Source organism: Moschus berezovskii, chromosome 12 (assembly GCF_049115385.1).
Source record: "Moschus berezovskii isolate FMDL1 chromosome 12, NW_MosBer_1.0, whole genome shotgun sequence".
NCBI classification, from domain to species: Eukaryota; Metazoa; Chordata; class Mammalia; order Artiodactyla; family Moschidae; genus Moschus; species Moschus berezovskii.
In genome coordinates, this window is record NC_142471.1 from 89,318,241 (window position 1) to 89,324,017 (window position 5,777).

The 5,777-nt window shown below is 48.1% G+C and overlaps 1 pseudogene; it reads right to left on the reverse strand.

Moving 5' to 3' along the window:
• Positions 1-281: 281 nt before the first annotated feature.
• LOC129555125 (polypeptide N-acetylgalactosaminyltransferase 11 pseudogene) lies at positions 282-5,557 on the reverse strand (annotated as a pseudogene).
• Between the last annotated feature and the right edge of the window lie 220 nt (positions 5,558-5,777).

The following is a 5,777-nucleotide window of genomic DNA, read 5'->3' on the forward strand; positions in this document are numbered from 1 at the left end:
ATAAGCATGTCAGTTTCCTGGGTTTTGTCCTGCTCTACAAACCTGACTCTTTATCAAGTTAAAATTATATTCTGGCTTTCTGTCATAAGCAAAAACGTTCCTCAACAGAAGTTCAGAAGTGACCTTAGTGTCTCGGTGAAGCCTACTTCTTCACCTCCTGGTGCTCCCTCTGTGCTCCAGTCCCCAGCATATCTGCTGCCTTGCCTCCACTGATATACTCAGGCACCTCTGTCCAATGAGGACAGGTGTGATGAATTGCCATTCTAGCCACAGCGTCCACTTTAACCCTCCAAATGCCCCTGTTGGCAGGAGATGCCAACACAGGTTGACATAGCAACATAGCCTTTGCGACTCAGGAGATCAACCACTCTCAGGCACTGTCCACCTGACACCTGGCACAGCCAATCATTCTTCCCAAAGTCAGTTGCTGGGCCCCTCCTAACCCATCACACTTCATGAGCCTCTTGATGAACATGTTTCTGATATATCCAGCCAAGGAAGATTACTTAAAACCAATCCATGCTCTTCCTTATAAATTCAGATCAGACTTGGATCATCATAGCCACACCCCTTAAGCTCTCCTAGGCCTCCCTCTTGACTTAGGCAGCCCTGGATCACCAGACACTTACTGATCTGGAGGTGATAGAGCTTCTCCCATTGAACAGCTTTGAGGTGGGGAGGTTCTGCCTTCTATTGATACAACTGGGTTGCAAGGGTTTGGCATGGGGCTCAGATATATGCATCTCTTGGTAAACATTATCCAAATATCATTGAAGTGATTTACAACCCAACTTCCTCCTCGATTCAAGATGCTTATTGATATTTCCAAAGCTTTTGGACTCCAGGTCAGATCTTATGGAAAAGTACTACTTCTCATATTCATCCAGCTAACCATGAACCAGTCTCCTCATGCATGTCACGATATCCTGACCTTCAGGAGAACCATATGGTCGCCTTTTTCCAAATATGTGTCCAACTTTAGAGCAAGGGATGGAGAGTTGACCTCCACCATCCAAATCTGACGTGGTATTTCTAAATTTTCTCCTTCCCAGATATTTGTGGCATTGTCACTGTCCAGTTCAATGAAATAGTTTCTGTTCAAGGCAAACAATTCTCCAGCAACTGTAGGTGATTTCATTGGTAAATTGCTCTTGCTGGTCCTCTGAGCTTGGAAAAGGGAATAAGTTCTCATCTGAAGGGTAACCCCCAGTTGAATCCTCCTCACAATCCAGAGGACTGAACTGAGGTAAGGGGCAACACTGACGGTGTTGGTCACCAGGCACGCAGTCCTCCTGGATGACAGACAAGGGTTCAGTCCCATCACAGTTGCTCTGATCCTTTCATCCTCAGACCAACCCCCCATGCTTTGTGTTTCTTATTACTTTAATTTTCCCAGGGAGTTAGTTTTGAACATACTCATCTAGTTCTTCATCCAAATTGCTGTTCACAAGAAAAACTTCCTAAAGAAGCTGGGCTGGCATGTGGTCTAGGAGGCTGTGGATGGCCCAGAGCCAGACATACAGATTTCATTGTAGAAACAAATACCACAATCAGCCGCTCACAGATCCATTGAGTCAGACTTGTCTTTACATGCTATGTTCCTTGTATGTGGCATATCTCTGCAATAGCCAAGCCCTTACTCAGAAGCTTACTGAAGGCGTGTTTCTGATAACCCAGGTCTCTCAACGCCTGATCACTTTCATTAAAAACTGTACCCAATGAACAAGAGAATTTCACATTATCTTTCTTCTGGATCTTCAGTGTGGTTATCTATGACATAATTGATTTTGTTTGCTTTGAATTGTCATTCTAATATTCAACTTGGACCTCAAGTTAAACAGGAATAGAATTTGGGGTGTTTGGGGGGGTGTATAGTGATCCATCAGAGCCAGACACCTTGATAAACCCATTCTTAAGTGGCTGAGTCTGAGGCAATGGCACCCCACTCCAGTACTCTTGCCTGGAAAATCCCATGAACGGAGGAGTCTCGTAGGCTGCAGTGCATGGGGTCACTAAGAGTCAGACACAACTGAGCGACTTCACTTTCACTTTTCACTTTCATGCATTGGAGAAGGAAATAGCAACCCACACCAGTGTCCCTCTGTAGACCCAGCGTAGCTGCAGGGTCTGTTTCAACGTCCTGGAGCAGAATCTGCTGGAGCTGTAAACTGGTGCTGAAGGCTGGGCCTGGACTGGCGCGGGAGTGAGAAACTCTGGGGATGCAGTCTTAGGCTGGGGGAGGTCATGCTTCTGTGGCTTCACCTCGAGAGACCTGGCTCCAAACCGGCATCACATGAAGAATTTTACGTCTCCCTGATGCCTCCCATCTACCAAGACCAGCTGAATCAGAGCCCAGAGTCTGGGCTCTGTTCTGGCCACATCCACACCTGTCCCATGCGGAGCTCAGATTGTCTAAAAACCTTCAGTCTGATCATGTCACAAGCTTTCCAGAACTGTCCAGTGGTTTCCCACTGCACTTAGGACAAAGGTCATGCCCTTGTGAAGGCCTGAAGCCGCTCTGGGTTCTGTTCTCCAGCAGTCTCTTTTTTAAATTCATTCATTCATTTTTGGCTGCGCTGGGTCTTCAGGGTTTGTGTGGACTTCCTCTAGTGGCGGTGAGCAGGGGCTGCCCTTTGTTGCGTTGCTCAGGCTTGTCAGCGCGGTGCCTTCTCCCGTTGTGAAGCACAGGCTCTAGGTTTGCGCTCAGTAGTTGTGGCGTACGGGCTTAGTTACCCCAGAGCACGTGGAATCCTCGCAGACTAGGGATTGAACCCGAGTCCCCTGCCTTGGCCAACAGATTCTTAATCACTGCACTGTGAGCGGAGTCTGTCTCCACTTATCTTGCCCTGTCATTCACTCACGTGGATACAATCCAGCAGCCCGCCACCATGAACTTACCAGAAGCACCGCTAACACATTTGCTGTGCCTCTAGACTCCCCTGGTTATTATTTTCCAGTTTGATTAAAAATGCAGGTGCACATATCACTTCTTTCAGGTGTCATCTGGGGGCAGAGACAGCCACTTATCACATTACAGAAATCATGGACCTAGACTAATGATCGTGTCTCAGAGGAATCTAACTGCACCACTTCAATAAAGTCAAAGCGTTTACATTGCTCTTAAGGAAATCGGGTGTGAACAAGAATGACTGGCTTGTTGCTAGGGGAGATACCAGCTCTGGATGGAAACTCTGCCGGCGGTGATCAAGAGCACGGGGGTGGGAATGATGGGTCTACGTAAATATGCCAAGTCTGAGACTCAGGCGGGACTTGGGTGGACAAGTCCAGTGTGCAGTTGGTTGGATGATTGTGAAGAAGTGGGGAGGGTTCTAGGATGGAGACAAGGCTTCAGAAGCATCACGATTTAGGAGGTGGTTCAAATTATTTGAGTGACAAGGTCACCCAGCAAATGGGTGTTCAGTGGGCGTTTCTGGGGCAGGTGGAGGGAGACAGAGAGAAGAGGCAGCGAAAAGACTGTGGGAGCCTGAACCAAGGAGTTGAGCTGTTTAGAGAAAGAGAGACAACGTGGCAAAAACAAGAAAAAGACAAGTAGGAAGAAGGCATCTCAGTAATCCAGGCCGGGGGAATGAGGAGTCTGCAGAGACGGGGTCAGGTGTCATTTAAGGACCAGGATGAGGTGGAGGTCAGAGAACGGAAGACAGAGCTGAGGGCAGGGCCTTGACAGATGAAGTGGCTGCGCCCCTCTGCACGTTAAATAAAGCTAAAAACACTTAATAAAGACTAGTGTCCCTGTTTTCCAGCTCCTCTCTGGCCCACAGGCTTCTTTTCCCAACCTCATAGCGTGTGAGGTGCATGCGTGTGCTGTGTTGAAGTCACTTGGTTTTCAGATTCTTGCCTTTCATCTATTTAAAGCAAAAAAAAAAAAAGGGATGTAAAGGCATCCGGCATCAGCCAGGGTTCTCCGAGGAAATAAAACCAAGTATATGAAGAGATTTATTTTAAGAAGTTCGAGCATGTGATCACGGGGCTGGCAAGTTTGAGCTTCACAGGGCTGGCAGGCCAGGAACGCGGGCAGTTGCTGTCACAGTGCTGAGATGGGATTTCTTCCTCCTCGGGAACCTCAGTGTTTGTTCTTCAGGCCTCCTGCTGATTGGATGAGCAACCCCTGCCCTTACAGAGGGCAATTATCTCCTTTATTTGCGGTCGTCTGAGCGTAGATGTGAACCACATCCACTTCCCAGCAACACCTAGGTTAGCGTTTAATTAAATATCTGGCTGATGAAGACGAACCGTCTCACCTCCTAAATCATGAAAACTGCCGGTCTCCTGCTCCAGGCAGACTTCTGATGAATTGTAGCGTTTGTTTAATAAAATACTAGAAAATAGAAGGGCTCGAGGGTCCTCCTGGTATGTGTGTGTGTTCAGTCGCTCAGTCGTGTCTGACTCTTTGTGGCTCCATGGACTGTAGCCCGCCAGGCTCCTCTGTCCACGGAATTTCCCAGGCAAGAATACCAGCATGGGTTGCCATTTCCTACTCCACGGGATCTTCCTAACCTGGGAATCCAACCCACATCTCTTGTGTCTCCTGCATTGGCAGGCAGATTCTTTACCACTAGCACCAATAAGGTCCCTCAAATAAGATGTGAAAAACCGAAAGAAGCTTATATTCTCTTTTTCAGACTATGTTTTTTATCTCCTTCAGAATTCCACCCTCTCCTCCTCCCCCCACAGCCTGTAAGATACAAAAAAACATCTTATTATTTATCCTGCAGAGTAGCTGTGGAGTAACTTCTCTGGGCATGTTAGCAAGCAGGCACCTTTACAACCACAACCCATGGGGAGCTGATCACTCCCACGCTCTGCTCTTCCGGTGTATTTAACAAGACTAAATCGGTCCTCTGAGCTGTCTGGTTTTTCCCTCCCTTCTCCTGTCAACCAGTCAGTAACATGAGCAGATGAAAACTTAGGGTCTAACCTCTACCATCACAAGGGTAGTGAGGTCCCCTGAAACACCCATACAGCCACCTCTGAACGATCCTCTTCCTCCCAACAGAATATGGCTGATCCGAAGTGAATCCAATTGCAGGGCTGGTGTGCAGTTTGAGTATTTGCTTTAGGTCAGGATGGAGGACGCAGGAAGTTGAAAGTGCATCTCTGGGATTCAGGTGGCACTAGTGGAAAAGAACCTGCTTGTTTTCTCCTCTAAACTGCAGGAGACATAAGAGATGTAGGTTTAATCCCTGGGTCAGGAAGATCCCCTGAGGAGGGTATGGCAGCCCACTCCAGTATTCTTGCCTGGAGACTCCCATGGACAGAGGAGTCTGGCAGGCTATGGTCCTTAGGATTGCAGAGTCAGACACAGCTGAAGCGATTTAGCATGCATGAAAGCAGATAAATAAAAACAGGAAGCTTACCACCCAGGGCTGGGGTGAGGGTGAGGCTAGTCAGGTGCTGGGAGCCATGGGAATTTAAAGAGGTGCTCATTTTCAAACCATGACAGTATTGAATTAGCACCTCAAAGTGAATGTTTCCTGAAAATTTATGCCCTAAGTCCCTCACTCCAGTCCTCGCCCTGATACCAGCAGAACATCCCCATCGAGGAACTTCTCATGGATACGCAGGTTTGGGACTGGTCCCAGAGTCATGTTTGGAATGATCACTCCAGGTGATCCTGGGGCCTGGTCAGGCTTGGGAACCACTATCCCAGGACCAAAGTGTGTGTTTTCACCTCCAGCTCCTGGTGTTGGCAGCCGCTGTGGGTCACAGTAAGGATATTGACCTTTACTGCATCTGTGCCGAGAGGGAGCCACCGAGGG